Consider the following 25,998-nt stretch of genomic DNA (forward strand, 5'->3'; position numbering starts at 1 on the left):
TAAGACGATCGAGGACACGATTCACATCCCTAATGATGGTAATCACCAGGTTTCTTGAAGCGTTTTCTGTTTCATTACAGATTTGGTAATTGCAGCCCCTGAAGAAGGTTCACAGAAATACGAGCCATGTCGGGCCAACACCAGTGCGATATCCCTGCTGCAAACCTCGCTACGATAAGTCTAAACTTTACTGCCTTTAAAATTGACATAAGTGTGTCGAAATATAATGCTAGCTAAAAATATGGGAGATCAACTTCAAAGAGACCAATAATCATAACGCAGTGACGGTCTCAAACACACTAAATGACCGCACAGTAACTGAGTGGCATATCGGGGCTATTCCAGACAAAGCCCGCCACTACATATGAGGTCTCCCTAAGCATTAAATTTAAACTATTTCAAGACTACAGGGCATCAGCATCCCATTATTATGATGATATATTGAAAATTATAGGGGTACAAAATAAAGCATTTTGTGATTTGCAATGACATGTTCATTTGAGGTAATTGCGGTTTTAAACATAAGGGTGGAAAATAGAAAGGTAGAGTTTTTTACATAAGGGTAGAGATCAGAAGTAATGGTTTTCTGGATATTGGTAGTGCTTGAAAGTAGGTTGTAGGTGAGTAATGAATTTAATCAGAGTCTGGGAAGGCTTGTTTGAAAAGCCACGTTTTGAGTCTTTTCCTGAATGTTGGGAGGTAAGGTTCCTGCCTTATCTCCATTGGGATAGAGTTCCAAAGAGGAGGTCCTGCTGTGGAGAATGCTCTTTCTCTGAACGTTATGTGATGGGTGGTTTTGGAATGAGGTACCTGAAGAGAATCTTTATAGTGCTCTCTTATGGGTCTGGAGGATGTGAGTTTTTTGAAAGGGATTTGAAGGTTGAGCGGAGCGATTTGTTCGATGGCTTTGAATATTGTGGTGATGGACTTATATAGTATTCTATAATGAATCGGCAGCCAGTGTAGGTCTTTGAGAATTGGGGTGATGTGATCTCTTTTCCGAGTATTTGTCAGAATTCTTGGTTAAGTGATTAAAGCCGTATTAGAAGATAAGATCAAATATCTCTCCTGAACTATAGCATTAAAAATGCTTTTTAATGTAGTCGCTATTTGACTTAAGAGCAACCTGTATAACTGAGCTGAAACCATTGAACCCTGTGGATTTATAATTCTTTATCTCTCCAATGTTTCTGTTAATTTTTTCTTCAATTATTGTAGAATTACGTTCTTCTAAATCTTTAGAATCTCTTGATAGATCAAAGTTTTCAGAAAAGGGCTTACTTACCACAGAGTAATCAGAGGTTTCAGAATACAGACTGGAAAAATATTACCAGCACATTTCTAATTTGGGAGCTGGAGGTATAATTGACTCCATTCATATCTTTAATTATGACAACAAAATTGAGGGCTAATTTCAGCCACTGTGGGGCTCAGCTAATTAGCCAGATTACATATCCAGCTAATTAGCAGGGTATATTGAAGCAGTGCGGCTACCCTAAAGTTAGCTGGCTATGGGCCTCATTTTCCAATAACGCAGTGGTAACGCATGAGGGGGCGTGTCCCATGCAAATAAGGCATGTTTCCTGCAGCGGGAAAACATTGTGCACCTGTCTAGGGCATAGGCACTATAGCAAGTCTCTCTCTCTCTCTCTCTCTCTCTCTCTCTCTGGCACACAATAACTGTTTCCTGCTTTACATATACTCTGCCCCCTGAATTATGCATTTGCAAATTGTGTTAACTCCTTGGAAAATGACCCCCTATGTGACAAATTAAGCCATTTTTGTTTCATTCATGGTCCCCCCAAATGAATGGAGGGCATCAATGAAAATGATAAGTTCCCTCTCCATTCAGTTTTGTTTCTCATTCTGTTCTATAGGAAATGTAAAACTGCAGGTGCCAGCATGGTTGGTTTTTTTTTCTGTTCGCATAGCAACCTGCAAGTGATGTCACAGTTTCCCATTCATATCTACTACAAAGGATAAATAGGCATATAATGGAGTAAAAAAGCTTTCAGAAAATCAATCTATACTCCATAAAAAAAATTCAAAAAATATAAAGGTGAAATTTAAAAGCCCGGTGCACGCATTAGTTAGAGGATGTGTGAATAAGTCGGGCTTGTGTGCGCCAAGCAGATTTTAAAAGCCACCCAGGTACATGGTTATCTCCCACAGCATGCACATCTCCAAAGATTTCAAAAAGGGGTGAGGCATGGGCTTGGTCTGGGATTTTAGGGTGTTAACCAGAGAGGTATGTGTGTATACATCTGTGCCCCAGTGCACGCCAAATCCCCTGCCGCGTACATAAGAACATAAGACCATGCCATACTGGGTCAGACCAAGGGTCCATCAAGCCCAGCATCCTGTTTCCAACAGTGGCCAATCCAGGCCACAAGAACCTGGCAAGTACCCAGAAACTAAGTCTATTCCATGTTACCGTTGCTAGTAATAGCAGTTGATATTTTCTAAGTCAACTTAATTAAATTTATTTCTGCTATTGTGCAGGTATAAGTTATGAACTAAAGAAAACTAAGCAGATCTGCGAAGTTTTAAGGATTGGGGCTAGCTGGAGGATGTGAAGGGAGGCTATTAGAATGGGGGCTTTTTTAAGACCTATCTGTTAACTGAGTCAACTGGGGATGAACTGATAAAACTAGGAATGGTGAAAGCATGTACCCCTTTAAAAATCCCGTGTTATGCGGTAGAAGTGGGATTTGTGTGCCCATTCGCATACCCACTTAAAATTCAGCCACATCCCTTGGAGGTGGAAGAGGAAGGAGATTATCTGGCATCGCTGTTGCCATCATTTCCTGCACAGCTGAAACCAGGGATAGAGAAAGCAAGCCTGCCCTGACGGAGCTACAGGGAACTTCCGGGGCCTGACGTCATCAGGGAGGAGTCAGTGGAGAGCTCCTCAAAACCCGACCCTCTTGTGGCACGCAGCCGACGCTGGCGCGCCACCCACGTCGTGCACGGCTTTGCCCGGGACTTTTGGCCAGTGGTGATATATTTAGATCTCCTCCGCCTGCAATAGTAATTATTTTAATTTTTCTTTTTCATATTAGTATATCTTTCTCCGAAGCCTCCAAGCAGGAATCAAAATATTTAAATACAGGTAGTTGAAAACTTTCAAATGTCCTTGTTATTAATTTCCTTTGGTATTTAAGAATGCCACACACAAAAAGGAAGGGGAAACTGAGAGAGGTGACTATTACATCCTCCCCAGTGAACCCCTTCCAGTCAAAAATTGAAAGTTTTTTCAACACAGTCCCTGGAAATACTCCCGTTGTAGGAGGCACTGTTGTATCCAATACTGAGCTTGATGTGGATTCACCAGCCTCAGTCACTTCATTGAGTCCGGAAGTGCTGAATACTCCTTTCTCTCAATGTGGAGATAGACCATCTCCACTTAGAGTAATTGAGTCCAACCTTGAAATATCTGGGGAAGAGGTTCTACAAGAAGGAGTTGGAGCAGGACCTTGTAAACGAAGTGAAGGAGAAATCTCTGAAACACGTAAAGATCTGATCGGTGTTGGAGTCCCAGATTTAGCTGCCATTGTACCGTGCCCAATAAAGTGGAAAAGCCTTCAGTAATTATGCTTGATAATGTCTGGACTGCGATAATGACCCTAGAAAAATCTATATCCACTTTGACTAACATAGTAACAGATGTGCATAAAAGGATGTTGAAAATGGAACAACAGAATGAGACACAGAGTATACAAATGAAAGAACTGGATCAGAAGGTAGAACAAATAGAAAAAATACAAAGTGGACTAATACAAGGGGAAATAGTTCAGCAGAAAAAGCTGGAAAGAATTGAAAATGAATTGAGGAACTTGAATTTGAAATGGCGCGGGCCATCCAGTGCTCCTACCATGTGACACGGGCCGGCCAATGGCACGGATACCCTGTTATATGGTAAGGGCAAAGGGCCATCGGCACCATTTTGATTAGTGGCAGCTGACAACCCGGGAGCGGGAGATCTCTCCTGGGACCCCCACTGGACCACCAGGTACCTGTAAAATGTTTTTTGGGGGGTCGGAAGGGTGGGGAAAGCTAAGGGATTAGTTTTAAAGGGTCAGGGTGGATTTTTTGTTTATCGGCTCGGGCGCAGCCCATAAACAAAACTGCGATCGGGCTGGACGAAAAAAAAAACACGATGTGAATTGGAACCGGAATCCGAACCGATTCTGATTCCGGTTCCGATTCACATCTCTACTAAGAATCTGATTTGGGACATGGTAGGTGAATAAGGGTATTTGCATAATAGTAAATAGCAGGGTAAATTTTATTCCAGTTTAAGTAAACATTAATTTTCTTTGAAGTATGTTCAATCTAAAATTTTGATTCTTGCCTATATTCATTGTAATAGGATGTTTAATAATGGGACAAATTCAAAGTTTAATATTATTTCCTAAGAATTAAATGACACAATGTTTCCTTTTTTTCTTATTGTTAAGTATTTTGGTTTTAGAAGTATTGTAAAGTTAGACATCCACAATGTATTATGGCAATGTTTTGTCATGAATTATAAAAATCAATAAAGTTTAAATTAAAAAAAAAAAATTCAGCCACATCCCACATGTGCATGCAAATGTGTGCTCACATGCCAGTTGAAGGTTACTGTCATATTTTATAACAAAAATGCTTATCAAAAACTTACCTTTACATTTATCTTTTGTATTTTTACGTATAGAAATATAGCATAACATTCTAGGGACGAGCATTCATTTTTTGATGAATTAAAATATCGCACGATATTTCCTAATTCATTATGTATTGGGGGTCCCCGAAAATGATAGGAAAACCCCACAAAATTTTGTGTGGTTTTCTTATTGTTTTTTTTTTTTTTTGGGGGGGGGAGAAAGGGCACACAGAAAAAAAAACCAAACCAAACCCACCTCAACCCTTCAGATCTAATTATTTACAATCCCCCCAACCTCCTGACCCCCCCAAAACTTGTCTAAAGTCCCTGGTGGTCCAGTGGGAGTCCCGGCAGCAATGTCCCCCTCTCGGACCATTGGCTGCCACTAAACAAAATGGCATTGATGGCCCTTTGCCCTTACCATGTGACAAGGGCTATCAGTGCCATTGGCCAGCCCCTGTCACATGGTAGGTGCAATGGATGACCCATGACATTTTTTAAGATGGTGCCAGCCAGCCATTGCTCCTACCATGTGACAGGGGCCGGCCAATGGCACCGATAGACCCTGAAACATGGTAAGGGCAAAGGGCCACCGGTGCCATTTTGTTTACTGGCAGCTGACAGCCCGAGAGCGGGAGATCATTCCTGGGACCCCCGCTGGACCACCAGGGACTTTAGGCTAGTTTTGGGGGGGTAGGGAGGGTGGGGGATTATAAATAATTAAATCTGAAGGATCGGGGTGGGGATTTTTTTTCCAGATCGGGACAGCCGGAAAAAAAAAATGGTCAGAACCATGGGAAACGAAATTTCCCGCGGTTCTACAAAAACGAAACTTGAAACGATTGCCGGTATGATACCCATCTCTACAACATTATATTCTCTTTGTAGTTTCATATACTTATATTTGAACACAATCTAGTACATATAACACATTTAATTCATTCACAACAATATTATCCAACTGCAATGTTTTTAATGTCCCACTGTCAACCAGTGTTTCCAATATCACAATGTTATCCAACTCTAATGTTCCTAATTGTCCACAGTTGTCCAACGTTGACAATGTTTCGCAGAAAACATGGCTGTATCAGGGATTCAGAAGAGCATTCAACAAAATGCAGTCTTTATCTTTTAATCCTTGTATATCTTTTCAATTTCTTTAACATGACCATTGATAATGTTGAAAATATACGGCCCGATTTTAAAAGGGTTACGCGCATAAGTTATGCGCGTAACCATTTTAAAACCCCCCTGCACGCGCTGAGCCTAATTTGCATAGGCTTGGCGGCGCGCGCAAGCCCCGGGATGCGCGTAAGTCCCGGGGCTTCACTGGGGCAGGGCGTGTCGGGGGGCGTGTCGGGGCCGACGCATCTTTCGGGTCGTTCCGGGAGGCGTATCAGGGGCATGGTGCCTGCCTGGGGGCATTTCGGGGGTGTGGCTGAGGCCTCCAAAACAGGTCCTGGGCCAGGGAATTGCATGCCAGCAGGCTGCTGGCGTGCGCGAGTTACGCCTTCTTCTGCTTCTGGCAGGCGTAACTTTTAAAACACAGGTAGGGGGGGTTTAGATAGGGCCGAGGGGGTGGGTTAGGTAGGGGAAGGGAGGGCAAGGTGCAGGGGGTGGAAGGAAAGTTCCCTCCGAGGCTGCTCCGATTTCAGAGCAGCCTCAGAGGGAATGGGCAGCGCGCGCAGGGCTCGGCTCGCACAAGGTGCACAAATGTGCACCCCCATGCACGCGCCGACCCCGGATTTTATAAGATATGCACAGCTACGCGCGTATCTTATAAAATCTCGCTTACTTTTGTTTGCGCCTGGTGTGCGAACAAAAGTACGCGTGGGCATAGATTTATAAAATCTACCCCATAGCCTTTAAGTCTGCAAAGACCATAAATACAGTCAAAATAAAACACTATTTTTAATAAATATTACCCAAAAATCATATTTCTTAGATATAAATTATTATTCTAACATCACTTATTTTCTAATTTTCTCCATTACAAATCTGAAACATAATATAAATATGAATTGATAAACACTTTAAACCCCTTTATGTTTTCTATGATCTAATAATTTTATGGAACTTACCTCAAGCTGCTTCTTTTTTAAAACATCATGTTGTTCAAAGTGGTGTAACCTCTACCACTCCATAGTGGTAGAGGTTACACTCCATTTATTTATTTAATGCCTTTTCTTTCTTTTTTTTATTATTTCTTTCTTTATTTTACATTCATTTGTCAAGTAACAAACTTGGGGGTGGATTTATCAAAATGCGGTAAGTACCGCATGTGATAGCAAAAGGGGTGTGTTTTATGCTAATATAGCCAGCGCAAATTGTGATACCATTTCCGATTCTGCATTCAACCACTGGGGGACCATTTTTAAGGATCCCAGGAGAGAGAGAGAGAGAGAGAGAGAGAGAGTAGAGGTAGAGAGTCCATCAAGCTAGGTTGAGAGAACCTTGCCCAAATCTCATCTTGGAGTGAGTTTCCTCACTCCGAAGGCCAGCAAATCTTCACAAGAGACCACTGTTCTGTTCGTAGGTGTCACGCAGAATGTCAAAGTGGCCCCTAACCCCCTACACTCTTACCTAATCCCCACCTCGAGTTACTAGGTGGGCCTACCATAGGGATACAAATACCTGCCTATGGGCCATGACATTACAGCCAGTATCTCTCTCTAGGGGTGTGCATTCGGATTGACCGCATTAGTGAAACGCAACTCTTTTTTTTTTTTTTACTTAAAAAATTGATTCAACATAAACGATCGGATTTCCCACATATCGAACATAGATATGTTCGATATGTGGGAAATCGCGATTGTTGAGCCAAAATAAAAATATAAACCCCCTCACCCTCCTTAATCCCCCCCCCCCGACTTACCACAACTCCCTGGTGATGGAGCGGAGTGAGGACGCCATTTCTGCAATCCTTGGCGAGAAGCATGTGACGTCGGCGGCACGTCGAGTGACGCCGGCGTCACGTGATTCCCGGCTCGTTCGCGCCGGACGGCTCGTTCGGCCAAAAAGAACTTTTGGCCAGCTTGAGGGGGTCAGGAGGCCCCCCCAAGCTGGCCAAAAGTTCTTTTTGGGCCGAACGAGCCGTCCGGCGCAAACTTGCCGGGAATCACGTGACGTCGCGTCTGAGTGACGCGGCGCCACGTGATTCCCGGCGAGTTCGCGCCGGACGGCTCGTTCGGCCCAAAAAGAACTTTTGGCCAGCTTGGGGGGGCCTCCTGACCCCCTCAAGCTGGCCAAAAGTTCTTTTTGGGCCGAACGAGCCGTCCGGCACGAACTTGCCGGGAATCACGTGACGCCGCGTCACTCGACGTGCCACCGACGTCACATGCTTCTCGCCAAGGATTGCAGAAATGACGTCCTCACTCCTCGCTCGATCACCAGGGAGTTGTGGTAAGTCTGGGGGGGGGATTAAGGAGGGTGAGGGGGTTTAAATTTTTTTTTTGCACATATGTACATATACCCAACTCATTGGATTTTTTTTATGTCCATATTGGCCGCAAGTGGGACCCCCCTTTCGGACATAAAAAATATGAACATATAATTTTGCTCTGCACATCCCTATCTCTCTCTCTCTCTCTCTCTCTCTCTCTCTCTCTCTCTCAAGCTGTCAATTCAGACATCATAAATGGCAATGAAACCTTACCTCACAGCAGCTAATGCATTTGAAAGAGGTGTAGTTAAAATCAGCATTACAGCTAATCTACCCCTAACTCCTCCTATTTTCAGAATTTGCATCGCACCATACAATATGGTATTTTCACATGCATTAACAGGGCTTTATGCATGCAAAAACACCTTATCACATGTTGAAAAATGACCCCCTTGAATTGAAAAAGCAAAATATCACAATTTAACAATTCCATACCTAAAACAAAATATTTGAGCTTGGAAACCCAAACTCACAAATAATTTCCACACATATCCAGAAATGGAATATAATCAAAATATACATATATAGCTTTGCCCAAGCCCACAATATGATCCAAGACTTTCTCAATCCCAAAGGAAAAAAATTACCGTATTATTGGTAATAGCTGGGAAAATACATTCTATTCTTAAAGGTACCTAGACATAGTTATGGTGTTACTGGGCTCACATTAACAGAAGAACTTAATACAATTTTCTTTTTATTAGATAAAAAAGCAATTAATTGAGATGGTTGATAGAAAAGGAAGGATACTCCCTGATGTTTAACAAGGCATTTACACGGATATTTTAACATGAATAGTGAACCTATCTCAAATACTTGTGGTCTTAACATTAAAAATTGTTGTCTCCTTTTCTGTGTGTTTTTCAATAAATCAGGAAATATTTGCACTTTATGCTTTAAAAAAGCTCACTATGATGTTGAAAATACCGCTTAAAAATCCATTCCTTATCTGTATCTAATAGGAAAGTTATTACCACTGTCGAAGTTTCAGCCGTTTCTTCATCAGATTGTTCTAATATAGCTGATAAGTCCATTTTAGGGGCCTCCCTTGGTGTCAATACTTGAAAATTATTATCTATGTGACCTTTTTTCTTTGGTGGTATGTAGTAAGCTTTCACAATTATGGGGTAGCGTTTCTTCAGTAATCTTTAAAACTGCAATCATGTATCTCCTCCACATATCCTTCGGGGCAACATATGATATCTTAGGAAAATTTATACATCTCAAATTTTTTGCACGAAACTGATTTTCTAAATTCTCCAACTTAGGGCCTTATTTTCCAATATCGCATTGGTAACGCATTAGGGGGCGTTACCAATGCAAATGAGGCTTCTTTCGTGCAGTGGGGAAACATCGTGTGCGGCGATGTTTTCACCATTCGCGAAAACATTAGCGCCGCACGCGATGTTTTCCCACTGCACGATGATTCTTTCAGGGTTTTATCGCGGTGCATGATATTTGCCAGTTTCATGTATCGCGGTGCACTTTTGGAGATAGTCCCAGACGAGAGAGAGAGAGAGAGAGAGAGAGAGAGAGAGAGAGAGAGAGAGAGAGAGAGAGAGAGAGAGAGAGAGAGAGAGAGAGAGAGAGGAGAGAAACTTACTATAGTGCCTATGCCCTACATAGGTATTTGAATCCCTATGGGAGGGCTACCTACTAACTCGGGGTGGGGATTAGGTATGAGTGTCGGGGGTTGGGGGCCACTTTTGCATTCCACATGAGACCTACTGACAGAACAGTGGTCTCTAGTGCAGATTTGCTGGCCGTCGGAGTGAGGACGCTCACTCCAAGCGGAGATTTGGCCAACATTTTCTCCACCTAGCATGTTGTTGCCCAGGTAGAGTGGTCCATCAAGCTAGGTGGAGAGAACGTTGCCCAAACCACTTCTTGGTGTGAGCGTCCTCACTCCGACGGCCAGCAATCTGCACTAGAGACCACTGTTCTGTCAGTAGGGTCTCATGTGGAATGCAAAAGTGGCCCCCAACCCCCGACACTCATACCTAATCCCCACCCCGAGTTAGTAGGTAGCCCTCCCATAGGGATTCAAATACCTATGTAGGGCATAGGCACTATAGTAAGGTGCTCTCCTCTCTCTCTCTCTCTCTCGTCTCTCTCTCTCTCTCTCTCTCTCTCTCTCTCTCTCTCTCTCTCTCTCTCTCTCTCTCTCTCTCTCTCTCTCTCTCTCCCTCCCTCCCCTGTCTGGGACTATCTCCAAAAAGTGCACCGCGATACATGAAACTGGCAAATATCATGCACCGCGATAAAACCGAAAGAAGCCTCATTTGCATTGGTAACGCCCCCTAATGCGTTACCAATGCGATATTGGAAAATAAGGCCCTAAGTTGGAGACTTTGATTTTCTTTCATTAATTCCTGTTGAAGATTGATACCACTCTGGATTTTCACCTCAGAGGCTTGCAAAAGCTGTTTGCTCTCCACAAGCCCCAATTCCACTTTATCAACTTGATTCTCTAAAATCGTTACAGTTCCAGTAAGATTAGTTACTTTAGTTGTAATATTAGTGTTTAATGTTTGAATAGCCTCCCAGATAGTTTCCAATGAGAAAGCTTGAGGCCTTACCAGTTCTTGAAATGATTCAAATTTCTGTACAAGTCCTCCTTTCTGTTGGAGCTGTTCCTCTCTCATTGTGTCTAATCCCGACTCCCTTTCAGAGTGGCTTTGAGGTGAGTCACTTCCCCCTGCAAACACCAGCTCTGGAGAAGGGTTCCACGATGCACCCATTCCTGGTGCCTCCGTTTCCCCTCGGTGCTGCTGGTCGTGTCTCATCGTGGGATTTTTGGGTGGTGACCTTTCCTCCGGGGACAATGATGTACAAAGTTCAGGACCGAGTTCAGGCACCTTTTCCCCCCGAACTTCGGTCAGCGAACCCACAACCGGAGCAGCTCTTTCCCGGCAGATGTGAGCGTCCATCGGGCCCACTACAGGCTGGGTCTGGGGAGGCTCCGATGCTTGACTCTCCCTTGCCCTCCTTTTTCGGGCCGAATGCGGCATGATCAAGAATTCAATTACGAAGGTAGGAGAGACGCTCACACACATCTTACCCGAACACCATCTTGGATCTCTAATGGCTTTTCTATACCGATATTAGTAGATACATCATATCGGTTTACATCAAAATGCAGGTAGAAAAATTACATCAAACAGGGACTGGCAGTGGACTATAGGAATGTAACAAGAGTAAATATAATATACAGAAAAGCAGGAAATCCAACTGAGAATAAGTTAACATATTAGAAAATGGGTATTGATTTGGAGGCATAATATAAGCAATGGATAGAGGGAGCTGGGGTTCTATTTAAATATTAACCCTCTGAGGCCTCTCCGATTTCGCGTATCTATTAAAATCCGTGTATCTATTAAAATCCGGCATACTTTTGTTTGCGCCTGGTGCGCGAACAAAAGTACTTAAGAACATGCCATACTGGGTCAGACCAAAGGTCCATCAAGCCCAGCATCCTGTTTCCAACAGTGGCCAATCCAGGCCATAAGAACCTGGCAAGTACCCAAAAACTAAGTCTATTCCATATTACCGTTGTTAGTAATAGCAGTGGCTATTTTCTAAGTCAACTTAATTAATAGCAGGTAATGGACTTCTCCTCCAAGAACGTATCCAATCCTTTTTTAAACACAGTTATACTAACTGCATTAACCACATCCTCTGGCAAAAAGTTCCAGAGTTTAATTATGCGTTGAGTAAAAAAGATACACAGATTTTAATAGATATGCGAAATCGGAGCGGCCTCGGAGGGAACTTTCCTTCCACCCCCCCACACCTTCCCCTCCCTTCCCCTACTTAACCCCACCCCTCCAGCCCTATCTACCCCCCCACCTTTGTTTTAAAAGTTACGCTTGCCTAACTCACGCGCGCAGGCCGGCTGGCTGGCGCGCAATTCCCTGGCCCAGGAGCTGTTTCGGAGGCCTTGGCCATGCCCCCGAAACGCCCCTGGGCCGGAACCACACCTGTGTCTCCGCCCCCGAATGACGCGCCGCCGCGACACGCCTCCCAACACGCCTCCCCCCCCCCCCCCCCAGGAAAGCCCCGGGGCTTATGCGCGTCCCGGCGTTTGCGCGCGCAGGGGGGTTGTGGTAGGTTTTGGGGGATTACGCGCATAACCTATGCGCGTAACCCTTTTAAAATCTACCCCTAAATGAAGTTATCATAAGTGCCATATTCACAAAACTGGTTGCATCCCTTTGTGGGCAAGAGCCAGATGACTGTAAGAGCACATTATTTTCTGATACGATTTCCCATAAATATTTTGATATTATTTAAATGAAGAGAGTGTGAGAGATTGTTTCCTCTAATACTGTGGTTTGTTTTTTGTATGCTTACATAGAAAGGATTTATAAGCCTGAGGAGAGAAATATTTTTTGAGTTCACTAGTCTGGAGATCCCATCTTCCACTCAAAGCAGCAGAGGAGCAGGAAAGCCACTGCAAAGGGGGTCCACCTCCCAAGTTAACTCCTCAGGACTTTCCCCTCAATGAGGCAGCAGGTCAGCAGTCCCCACCCCCATAACAGTCCGCTAGAAAGAAGAATGAAAATCTTTTGCATCACTGTCCCAGGACAAGAAGAAAGCAGCATCAAATGTGATAATGTAGATCATCAGGGAAATGATTGCCCTAGTGATACCTTATTCCATATTGTAGTGGCAATAAAGGAGTTGATTGAGGGCTGGTGCTAGGCTGGAAACAAATGACCATTTCTGTATTTGTGTTGTTGTTGTTACAGAAAGAGGGAGGAACACATCCAGAGAAGTGGGAGATGGTGCTTCCAGGGGATCTAATGCTTTGCACAATTGCCGCACTTGAAAATAAGAAACTCACTGAGGACCAAGGAAGGCAGCTGCTTTGTCCTGCGGAAACTGATAAAGATGTGTGAAACAATAGTGGGACATTTTATCCAGAGCATAAAGGGTGGGAAGCAGCTTGTATGCCAACTTAATCAGAATGTAGGCACCAGTTACAAAGTTTATTGTAGTAAGATACACCCATTCATGAGTTGTTTTTGAAAACTGAGCTTGGTGTGGATTATCCCCTGTTTCATTGGGATCGGTTACACAAGACATAGGCAGTCAAGTCTTAAACCCCTTCAAAGATGTGATGAACAACCTGAATTCAACAACAGCCATCCTGAGTGAGGTTACTGTCATAATCATATCCAGGAGGAGCAGTTATAGGGCTTCTGGGAGGAACAGAGACTAACAGCAGTGTTGGTGCTCATGAAATAGTTGTAGTTAGAACTGCAAAATTAGCTAATACCCCTCATCCAGCTGGATCCTTATATGCTGGATGTACTGTGTGACCTGACCAATGGGTGAAAGGGATTATAGGCATCTAGTTTGGCATTTTTGTGGCTGATGCCCAGCCTTCTCCTCCTGCCCTGCATCTCTCTTGGCTCCAAGCCTTGTTGTGTTGTTGTTCCACAGTTGCTTCCAGGCCTAGAAGCAACTAGTTATACTGGGGTTATACTGGGGTGTTTTGGCCCCAAAAAGAAAAAGATAAACAAGAGGAAAACCTTTTTCCCTACTCCTCTCAGGATACCTTGGGATCTTGAGCTTTGCTGCTGTTGCTGCAGCTGCCACCCTGCCTTGTCTGCTTATGATGAATTGCCTCATTTCTGATTCAATACCTGTTATTAGGCTACTGTTACTTTCCAACCTGCTCTGCCTGTCTTTCCTCTCTCTTGGTTCAATGCCTTGCTAAATTGATGCCAGTCCTTTTGATGTCTTACTCTGCACTCTGTGCTTTGGGGTTTTGATGCAATAACTCTTGCTGTTTTAGGCCTCACTCAAGGTCTGGAGTGTTGATGCCATTTCCTTTGCTCTCTTTTTCCTCACTCAGTGTCAGTATTGATGCCACTCCTCTTTCCTCAATCTGTACTCTGCACCTAGCAGTTTATATGCCATTCCTCCTGATGTGTTATGCCTAACTTAGTGTCCTTTAGGTATTCATGCCACTATGCTTACTGCCATAACCTATCTCTCTGCCTTAGAATGTTAAAGTCACTCTTCTTTCTGTCATACACCTCATTCTATGCCTTGGGGTTTTCATGCCTCTTTTTGTACTGCTTTCCTCTCTTTGGGGTCCTTGACGTCTTTATACCACTGTTTGCTCTATTTTGCCCCTTTCATGTTGGCTTGAGATCATCCTTAGCTAATAGGTATGTATAGATCACCAACCCAAGCAGTGCAGGTAAAATTGATATATACTTTTTAAAGTGTTTGCAATAAAACTGTTTTAAAAACACAGCTTGTGCATGTAAAAAGTTAGTCATTGAAGAAAATTCTTTGTGAAACTATTCACTTAATTGCACTATTATATGGTATTCACATTTTAATTATATTAGGTAGACCTTCATTGGTGAAAGAATGCAGAGTCAAATACTGCAGCATTTTGACTAAATTTCGCCTGCACCAGGTATTTGTTTTCTAAGTTGTTAATGTCAGATGAAACGTATCATGCTGTATCTATGCAAAATAAATGCATGGAATGCCCTCCTGTAGGAGAGAGTGAGGGAAAGAACAGTAAAATAATTCAAAGGGCTATGGGGAAAACATAGATGATCCCTGCTAACTAGGGAATGGAAATGAAAAATTGGGGTAACCTTTCTACTGCACATAGAGATAGTAACTTTTAAATGGGTGTGTTGGCACACATGTACAAATGTGTGTTGGCACACACCCAGAGACACAGCAATTTTATAACATGCCATGCACATATGTGTGTATGTTATAAAATAGCCTAGGTGCATGTAGGTGTGCACCCAGTTTTTACAAGTGGGTGCACACAGCCACATAAAGGCAGGTTTGATCCACGCAAGTGGAGGAGTTTTATAACAGTTGTGCTTCTATGCTATGAGCAGTTTCACTAATTTGTCCAAGTCTAGAGCTAGGTTCTCCAATCTTCCTTGGTTCTTTAGCCTGCACTCCCCCAGTTACCCCAGACTCTTTAACCCCTTCAGGGATGCTTATATTTTATTTTTTTTATTTACACCTCCTCCATAGCAGAAATAAACGTTTGCGGCACTGGATCTGGGAGTGCACTAAGACATATAGGCACTTGCATTCACATCTCTTGGCCCTGCCCAAGAATTCCTATGCCTCACCCACACCATTCCACTGTTTTGTTCAAAATGAGATATTCCTGTATCGGATGATATACGCGCATGGAGGCAGCTTTAAAATCGAGTGGACACGTGCATATCTTACATGTGTACATATCTTACGATTTTGGTGAACGCCCAGCTTTTTAAATTCACCGTAAAGTTTATATTGTGACTCGGGGGTAGCATGTATGGAGCAGAAGCTGATATTACCCTAAAAGAGAAGAATCTTGCTGGAAAGACTGAATGGACCTTTTCGATTTTCATTTGCCATCATTTGCTATGTTACTATGTTAAATATTTTAACCACCCCATCCTTTTCCATGTTGGATGTCACAGAACAACATTGGTCCACCTACTCTTCTTCCATGTTCAATCTCATTAAGATGGGGTTCTTGCAACATTGGTACCTGAGAGTTATAGAAATAAAAATAGAACATGACAGAATATAAAGACCAAGGCTTGCTTTGTTCCAGGAAACACATTTTTAGGCTTGTCATTTGAATAGTGTTGTTGCTTTCTGAAATTCAAATGCAATCACTGAAGAAAGAACCAAAGCACACCTGTGACTATATATTTTTATAATTCATATTCTTAATATTACCATTAAATTGTTTATATGTTTTACTTATTTTTACTTATTTTTTAATGTTTTATTTCTATTAATTTATAGTGTATATTTTTATTCTCTATAATTTTGTGCAAATGGTTCTTTTGTGTTTTAGAGATCACTGGCCCCTAATTAGGAACTTCTGAATTACCTTTATCACTTTATCAGTTGTATTTCCATTCTTGCCTACATGCTTTTTCTGCTTAAATATGTACTTCACAAACTTGTTCTTATGGTTTTTTTTTCCTTTTTTTGGTAAAGAAAGGTGTTCCCATTATTTATAATTGTTTTATATATTCTTTGTTTTATTGATATACCAATTGTTCAGACCGTTTGATTTATTTTATTTGTATTACATATTTTTTAAATTCATTTTTATTTAGAAATAAATTCATAATGGTAGAAAGCATAATATATATATGCAACAATAATGTCCAATACACTGGTCACTTAAAATATTCTTAATGATTACACTCTAGTTTTCCTTAGTACTTCAACAATTTTATGTTTGTTATTTTTTGTTTTTATTTTTTATTAATTTTTATTTTTATTAAAATATTAATATGATTTTACCATCCAATCATCAATCAATTCATACAGACATAAAATGTCTACTGTCATTTAAGAAAGGGAAAACCTCAGACAGCTCACACATCAAGATCTCTTTTTCATTTTCTTGATGTTTCACATTTCTTGATGTTTCACTCTCCCTCCTTACTCCCCCTCACTAGCATTTAACTATACATATGTACACTTGCCTCCTCATACTGTAAATAAGCCCTCATATGCTAATTCCTCAAATGTACATGCCTCGTTTACTTTGTTTATAAGTTATTTTGCATATTTAACCCTCACTTGAATGCAAAAAGTTGTAATTCTGCTCGTTGACTCTCCTCCTTTGTATTTCGCATATTACCCAGTTGGCCCTTCCCTTGTTCATTGTAATTTCCTTTCTCAGTTACTTGTAAACCGACATGATGTGTCCTACGAATGCCGGTATAAAAAAAGTGTTAAATAAATAAATAAAAATGCAAATCTTATAACTGCCATCACTAGTAATAAACATTTTCAGCCCTTTTATTATTTTCATATATTTAATGTAAATACTTTTGATGATTTTTCAATCTCTATAGTCAAGATTGGAAAACTTTAAAAAGGACATGTGTCCATGCTGTGAAGGGTGGTGTGGGTGTGTACCCTGCTGTGACATAGTTGACACAGCCTCGTAGGCAAACACCAGCAGCTGGTGAACATGATCTGCAGCAAGACAGACTGGAGCTTCACCTCTACCAGCTACCTCCCATACAGTTTGAGTCCTTGGGTTCTGGCAGCCAGCAGGTCTTAGGCTGTCCATAGGATGGTGGCTAGAACAAGAGTCCAAGGTTGGGCAGGAGGCAGACAAGGGTAGTCAGGTCCAGGCAAGATGTCAAGTCCAGGCATCAGGCAATCGTGGTCAGGTCCAGACAAGAGGTCAGATCCGGGAGTCAGGCCAAGTGTGGATGAGGACACATGGAAAATACTGGATGAGATGGGCAATACAAGGCAATGCTGGACCAGGAAGCTTGGACAAGGCAAGGCTGGATGAGGCAACGTTGGATGAAGAATCAGGAATGCAGGACACAGGAACCAGGAACTCAAAGGCAACACACACTGCTAAGGGAGGAAATCTGTTGCTGAGGCAAGCTAGTACTGCGAGGCACTTGCTTAAATAGACAGTTCAGCTTGATGTCATAGGAGGGCACCACTCAGCATTTCCCACCACAGGGATTGTGTAATGTATGCAGATGTGTGCGCACGTGCCTAAGGGACTGTGGCGGGAAGAGAGGCTGGGCGGCGCTCAGACAGCCGGATGTGTCCCACCACCTAGGGGGTGAGTGAGGTAGCTCGCAGAGCCCTTCCAATGAGCCGCTAAATGTAACTCATGCCATTCCCAGTTTCACCAGTTCATCTACCAGTTTCCCTATTTAATAGCTAGGTCCTCCAAACCTCCCCTAGTTTGATAGTCTGCACTCCCGCCACCCCCCCCCCCCCCACCACCAGTTACCCCAGACCTTTTCAACCCATCAGAAACTGCTTTCTTTTTATTTTTCAACTTGCACCTTGTCCACAGCAGAAGTAAACTTATGAGGCAGGGGATCTGGGCACACACCCAGGCATGTATTTACCCGCACTTCTCTTGACTATGCCCTGAAATATTGATGCCCCACCCAGTCCATGCCCGCACCACACCTTTTTTTTTTTAACTTTTGAAATGTGCATGCAACGGGGATATATGTGCATCTGGGCTTCTTTTAAAATTCGGTGGACACATGCAAGCCCGACTTGTGCATATGTCTCCTGATTTCGGTGCACTGCAGGCTTTTAAAATCCACCTTTAACAATTCATTTTGAGTGACCAATGTGTTGGACATTGTAGTTGCTTATATATATGTCTGGTAATTTATCAACCAAGCATAATATTAGAACTCATAACTCATTGCATAAGAAGAGCATGTAGACAGCAATGTCAGATTAGAAAGACACATAAAACATATTCTGATAGTAATTTTCAAAAAAGCATAAGACAATAAAGGATTCTATTTTGAAATTAGTTGTAAAATTTTCACCTGTATTGCCGAGACATGGCCATGTCAGGTTTTGTATTATAATATGATATTGCATAAACTCTGTTTTTATTTTGCCTGTGTGTATTATATTGATTAATTTATTATGTATTCAAAATGCAGTAATTTATATATATATATCTTCTTTACTGCTTTTTTTTTGTATAGTTCACTATCATTGGCTTTAGCAGTATATTCATTGATTTGCCCACCACTCAGATTAGATTAACGGGTTTTTGGTTATCTGTTTCTGCCCTGTCCATACTTCTTTGGAATGGGACTTTATCAGCTGCTCCTCCCGTCTCTCAGAACCTTCTGTCTCTGTAAATTTTCACAGAAAAAAAAAATATTTAGCTGTGCGCTTGGTCAAATAAGTTCTTAATTATTTACTATTTTACCAAACTGATAGCCCAGTTGCTTTCCTACATCATGTCATATAGGAAATCTGGGTGTGACAGCCAAATCTTCCTTATGGGGTTTGAGGGCAAGGCATAAATGTGAAAAACAATAACCCTGACAAATGAGAATGAGAGCTTGTGGGGCCTCTCTCGTCTCCTGCTTCATGGCTTCCCTCCTACTCTTCTCTTTCCTGCACTCTTTCCTTGCTCCTCTCCCCAGCATCTATGACTGTGGGCAATGTTAGGTCATACTGTAACTAGGATGGAGGTTCACATGTGCAGGATCAGTCAGGACCAAAAGAAAAATAAAGTATAAAAATAAACCCCCTAAGACATTGTGCCCAGCTCAAGCAGATACAGAACTCATTTTTATGTGATTCAGATTCCACTTTTTCGGACCCTTCAAACACGTGGGCACCAACGACATAGGAAAATGTGGGAGGCAGGTTCTGGAAGCCAAATTTAGGCTCTTAGGTAGAAAGCTTAAATCCAGAACCTCCAGGGTAGCATTCTCTGAAATGCTCCCTGTTCCACGCGCAGGTCACCAGAGGCAGGCAGAGCTCCGGAGTCTCAATGCGTGGATGAGACGATGGTGCAAGGAAGAGGGATTCAGTTTTGTTAGGAACTGGGGAACCTTTTGGGGAAGGGGGAGTCTCTTCTGAAGGGATGGGCTCCACCTTAACCAGGGTGGAACCAGACTGCTGGCGCTAACCTTTAAAAAGGAGATAGAGCAGCTTTTAAACTAGGACAAAGGGGAAAGCCGACAGTCGCTCAGCAGCGCATGGTTCGGAGAGACGTATCTTTAAAGGATACTAATGATGCATTAGAATTAGGGCATCCCGACAGTGAGGTTCCAATAATTAGAAAAGTAGTCCAAGTGCCTGTAACTAAAAACTCACCTGAGCTAAAAAATTCTAACTTATCCCTATCAATTAAAAAGCAGAATAAAAATACAATCAAAAAACAAACTTTGAAATGTTTGTATGCTAATGCCAGAAGTCTAAGAAGTAAGATGGGAGAATTAGAATGTATAGCAGTAAATGATGACATAGACTTAATTGGCATCTCAGAGACATGGTGGAAAGAGGATAACCAATGGGAAAGTGCTATACCGGGGTACAAATTATATCGCAATGACAGAGAGGAGCAGTCGGGAGGAGGTGTGGCGCTTTATGTCCGGGATGGCATAGAGTCCAACAGGATAAACATCCTGCATGAGACTAAATACAAAATTGAATCTTTATGGGTAGAAATCCCTTGTGTATCAGGGAAGACTACAGTGATAGGGGTATACTACCGTCCACCTGGTCAAGATGGTGAGATGGACAGTGAAATGCTAAGAGAAATTAGGGAAGCTAACCAAATTGGTAGTGCAGTAATAATGGGGAGACTTCAATTACCTCAATATAGACTGGGTAAATTTATCATCGGGTCACGCTAGAGAGATAACGTTCCTGGATGGAATAAATGATAGCTTTATGGAGCAATTGGTTCAGGAACCGACGAGAGAGGGAGCAATTTTAGATCTAATTCTCAGTGGAGCACAGGACTTGGTGAGAGAGGTAACGGTGGTGGGGCCGCTTGGCAATAGTGATCATAATATGATCAAATTTGATTTAATGACTGGAAAAGGAACAGTGTGCAAATCCAAGGCTCTCGTGCTAAACTTTCAAAAGGGAAACTTTGATAAAATGAGAAAAATTGTTAGAAAAAAACTGAAAGGAGCAGCTACAAAAGTAAAAAATGTCCAAGAGGCGTGGTCATTGTTAAAAAATACCATTCTAGAAGCACAGTCCAGATGTATTCCACACATTAAGAAAGGTGGAAAGAAGGCAAAACGATTACCGGCATGGTTAAAAGGGGAGGTGAAAGAAGCTATTTTAGCCAAAAGATCTTCATTCAAAAATTGGAAGAAGGATCCAACAGAAGAAAATAGGATAAAGCATAAACATTGGCAAGTTAAATGTAAGACATTGATAAGACAGGCTAAGAGAGAATTTGAAAAGAAGTTGGCTGTAGAGGCAAAAACTCACAGTAAAAACTTTTTTAAATGTATCCGAGGCGGAGAGCCTGTAAGGGAGTCAGTTGGACCGTTAGATGATCGAGGGGTTAGAGGGGCGCTTAGAGAAGATGGGGCCATCGCGGAAGGATTGGGTGATTTATTTGCTTCGGTGTTTACTGAGGAGGATGTTGGGGAGGTACCCGTAATGGAGAAGGTTTTCATGGGTGATGATTCAGATGGACTGAATCAGGTCACGGTGAACCTGGAGGATGTGGTAGGCCTGATTGACAAACTGAGAGTAGTAAATCACCTGGACCGGATGGTATACACCCCAGAGTTCTGAAGGAACTAAAAAATGAAATTTCAGACCTATTAGTAAAAATTTGTAACCTATCATTAAAATCATCCATTGTACCTGAAGACTGGAGGATAGCAAATGTAACCCCAATATTTAAAAAGGGCTCCAGGGGCGATCCGGGAAACTACAGACTGGTTAGCCTGACTTCAGTGCCAGGAAAAATAGTGGAAAGTGTTCTAAACATCAAAATCACAGAACATATAGAAAGACATGGTTTAATGGAATATAGTCAGCATGGCTTTACCCAGGGCAAGTCTTGCCTCACAAATCTGCTTCACTTTTTTGAAGGAGTTAATAAACATGTGGATAAAGGTGAACCGGTAGATATAGTATACTTGGATTTTCAGAAAGCGTTTGACAAATTTCCTCATGAGAGGCTTCTAGGAAAAGTAAAAAGTCATGGGATAGGTGGCGATGTCCTTTCGTGGATTGCAAACTGGCTAAAAGACAGGAAACAGAGAGTAGGATTAAATGGGCAATTTTCTCAGTGGAAGGGAGTGGACAGTGGAGTGCCTCAGGGATCTGTATTGGGACCCTTACTGTTCAATATATTTATAAATGATCTAGAAAGAAATACGACGAGTGAGATAATCAAATTTGCAGATGACACAAAATTGTGCAGAGTAGTTAAATCACAAGCAGATTGTGATAAATTGCAGGAAGACCTTGTGAGACTGGAAAATTGGGCATCCAAATGGCAGATGAAATTTAATGTGGATAAGTGCAAGGTGATGCATATAGGGAAAAATAACCCATGCTATAATTACACGATGTTGGGTTCCATATTAGGTGCTACAACCCAAGAAAGAGATCTAGGTGTCATAGTGGATAACACATTGAAATTGTCGGTTCAGTGTGCTGTGGCAGTCAAAAAAGCAAACAGAAAGTTGGGAATTATTAGAAAAGTAATGATGAATAAAACGGAAAATGTCATAATGCCTCTGTATCGCTCCATGGTGAGACCGCACCTTGAATACTGTGTACAATTCTGGTCGCCGCATCTCAAAAAAGATTTAATTGCGATGGAGAAGGTACAGAGAAGGGCTACCAAAATGATAAGGGGAATGGAACAGCTCCCCTATGAGGAAAGACTAAAGAGGTTAGGACTTTTCAGCTTGGAGAAGAGACAACTGAGGGGGGATATGATAGAGGTGTTTAAAATCATGAGAGGTCTAGAACGGGTAGATGTGAATCGGTTATTTACTCTTTCGGATAGTAGAAGGACTAGGGGACACTCCATGAAGTTAGCATGGGGCACATTTAAAACTAATCGGAGAAAGTTCTTTTTTACTCAACGCACAATTAAACTCTGGAATTTGTTGCCAGAGAATGTGGTTCGTGCAGTTAGTATAGCTGTGTTTAAAAAAGCATTGGATAAGTTCTTGGAGGAGAAGTCCATTACCTGCTATTAAGTTCACTTAGAGAACAGCCACTGCCATTAGCAATGGTTACATGGAATAGACTTAGTTTTTGGGTACTTGCCAGGTTCTTATGGCCTGGATTGGCCACTGTTGGAAACAGGATGCTGGGCTTGATGGACCCTTGGTCTGACCCAGTATGGCATTTTCTTATGTTCTTATGTTCTTATTAAATTCAGCTGCAATCGGTGTTTTCCAATCCCCAGCAGGTTTATCATCTAAATTTGTACCTGAAGAATTGGAGGGGGGGAAGTTACTTACCTAAGGTCACAAGGAGCATCAGCAGGATTCAAAGCCTGGTTTTTGTAACCCACTGATCTAACCTCTGGGTTACTCCTCCACTTGGGAGTCAGGAGAGAAAAGTAGCCAAGTAAACATATTGTCTAAATACACATATGGTAAACTAATACAGCAGAATACAAAGAGTGTTGATATTGAGTGACTGCCAATGTGTATCCTGAGCCCTGCAAAGCTGTAAATAAAAAATCTGCTGAAGGGATTAGAGCTACGGCCCTTTAGGGTCGCTGTTTCTTTTTTTTTAATCACATCCTCTGTAAAACTTAGCAACATCTCCTGCACATAAATACTCACATCTGATATATTTACACTTCATTAGGGACCCATGCAAAGAATCACTCTGATCCATACACCTTACAGGAGATGATGGATAATGAGACAAACTAAGGATGATTCCCAGGCACATACTAGCTGAAAAAACATCATATAGTGCATATAAAAATAAAGACAACATTCTTTTCATTCAGTGCTAAATTAAAGTTTAAGCTCGATAACATTTGTATTTTGTTGGGGGAGGGGGAAGGGATTTATCTTTCAAATACATTTTAATTATATCTAGCCAATATATTTTAGGGATGTGCTATGATTTTAAAATGACAGGAAAGAATCAACAATATTAGTTATATACAATATGGGATGAAATTTCAAAAGTGGCGCAGGGTTTGTGCATGTAAAATTGGCACCTGTATGTAGAAGTAGCTTTTGTGCGTGGTAAACTAATTTTCAGAAGGTCAAAAATATGCACTAATTTACCATTTCTTGCAAACTTATGTTCCAGTACAGAAGAGGGCATTTCAATAGCATTCCAGGGCAGGATTTGGAAGTACGCACACAAGAATTTTGCAAGCTGTATACACAGGGACGGTAACTTTTTGCGTCGACCGGCACCCAGGGATGTGGGAATTTTATAACTTGCACATGTACTTGCACACATTTTTTAAAAATAGCCTGGCTGCTCACACATGTGCGCCAAATTTTAAGTGAGTGCATGCATGGACGAGCAAATACCACTTCTACCATGTAAGACGAGGGATTTTAAAAGTGGCGCTCACCCATGCCAATGTCAGTTTTCCAGTTTGTCTACCAGTTCACCCAGTTAACAGAGAGGTCTTCCAAAGTCCTCTGATTTGATAGCTTACCCCTCCTTCCCCAGTTACCGCAGACCATTTAAACCCCTCAGAAATGCTAAATCCTTTTATTCAATAACTTACACATCATCCATAGCAGAAGTAAAGTTACGTGGCGGAGGACCTCAGCATGTACCAGTATGTGTAAGTATTTTCATGCACAACTCTTGGCCAGGCCCTAAAATGCCCATGCCCAATCCAGACCATGCCCAATCCCTGTCCATTTTTGGAAAATTTTAAAAATGTGTGTGCAGTGGGTTTTACGCTCATATCTGGATGCTTTTTAAAATACTGTCAGACTTCTTCATGCATCCCCTATTTCATGTGCATGCCAGGCTTTTAAAATTCACCTTAAAACTTCATGCTTTAAAACCAGCTATTTAAATTGTGAAAGTCAAATCACACTGTGAGGTTGATTATCAAACTAGGGTGTGTGCGCACATATATATGAGCATCAGCACGCAAGCGAGGATATGCTAAGAATTTTTAATCATGTGAGTGCTGACACGCATAATGGTGAAATTTAAAAGCCCAACATGCGCATCAATCAGGGGATGCAGAAATATTTATTTATTTATTTATTTATTTATTTATTTATTTAAAGTCTTTTCTATACCATCGCTAAGTTATATACCATCGCAATGGTTTATATGTAGGCACATAAGTAAGTTTGGAGTAAGCGTACTATAGTACATTCTAACAGGTGCCATTAATTTTCGGTTACGTTAAATCATAAAAATACATACAAATGTTTAGTGATGTAGGTTCTGGCCAGGTGTACCTAGAAGGTACAGGTAAAAAAAAAAATAATTTACTGTGTTATTTTATTACATTCATTTTGTACTCAATTTGTTAAAATATTGTAATGCACATTTATGCGAATAGTGCTGAGTGCCAGTGCTCTTCTGTTTATTCCAGTGTATTTTCTATTCTCCGGTCTCTTTATAAAAGGCTTGGTTAAAAAGCCATGTCTTTAGACTTCTCTTGAATGTTTTGGGGTCTCTCTGTAATCTGATCTCCAAAGGCATTGTGTTCCAGAGTGTGGGTCCTGCTAAAGACAATGCCCTTTCTCTTACCTGGGTTAGTCTCGCTGTCTTGACTGAGGGAATGGTTGAGAGCTTTGTTTGCTGAACAAAGGTTCCTGAGTGGTACGTGTACCCGTAGTGCAGTGTTTAGCCAATCCGATTTTTCATCATGTATTAGTTTATATATGGTGCATAGTGCTTTGTATTTTATTCTTTGTGCTATGGGTAGCCAGTAGAGATGTGAATCGTGTCCTCGATCGTCTTAATGATCGATTTCGGCTGGGAGGGGGAGGGAATCGTATTGTTGCCGTTTGGGTGTGTAAAGTATCGTGAAAATCGTTAAAATCGTGAGCCGGCACACTAAAACCCCCTAAAACCCACCCCCGACCTTTAAATTAAATCCCCCACCCTCCCGAACCCCCCCAAATGCCTTAAATTACCTGGGGGTCCAGCGGCACACTAAAACACGGCAACTAAAACCCCCTAAAACCCACCCCGACCCTTTAAATTAAATCCCCCCCAAATGCCTTAAATTACCTGGGGGTCCGTAGCGGCGGTCCACAGCTTAAATTACCTCTGTAGCGGTGGTCCGTAGCTAAATCGGGGGAAGGGGGAGAGCATGAAAACTGGCACACTAAACCGTGTAGTCTTCAGCCGGCGCCATTTTGCAAAATGGCCGCCGCAAAATGGCGGCGGCCATAGACCAAAACGATTCGATGCAGGAGGTCGTTCCGGATCCCCGCTGGACTTTTGGCAAGTCTTGTGGGGGTCAGGAGGCCCCCCCAAGCTGGCCAAAAGTTCCTGGGGGTCCAGCGGGGGTCAAGGAGCGATTTCCTGCCGCAAATTGTTTTCCGTACAGAAAATGGCGCCGGCAGGAGATCGACTGAAGGAGGTCGTTCAGCGAGGGTTCCTGACCCCCGCTGAACAACCTCCTGCAGTCGATCTCCTG

General features: G+C 42.1%; 1 long non-coding RNA gene across 1 annotated transcript in view; it reads left to right on the forward strand.

Annotated features, from left to right (window-relative positions):
* LOC115079840 overlaps nucleotides 1–14,475 on the forward strand; it is a 59,359-nt gene extending 44,884 nt beyond the window's left edge. Inside the window, exon 3 of the long non-coding RNA XR_003853397.1 lies at nucleotides 12,839–14,475. This is a non-coding gene — a long non-coding RNA (uncharacterized LOC115079840). The remainder of the gene's footprint in view (nucleotides 1–12,838) is intronic.
* The last annotated feature ends 11,523 nt before the right edge of the window (nucleotides 14,476–25,998 follow it).

The sequence above is a fragment of the Rhinatrema bivittatum genome, chromosome 1, assembly GCF_901001135.1.
Source record: "Rhinatrema bivittatum chromosome 1, aRhiBiv1.1, whole genome shotgun sequence".
In the NCBI taxonomy this organism is placed as follows: Eukaryota; Metazoa; Chordata; class Amphibia; order Gymnophiona; family Rhinatrematidae; genus Rhinatrema; species Rhinatrema bivittatum.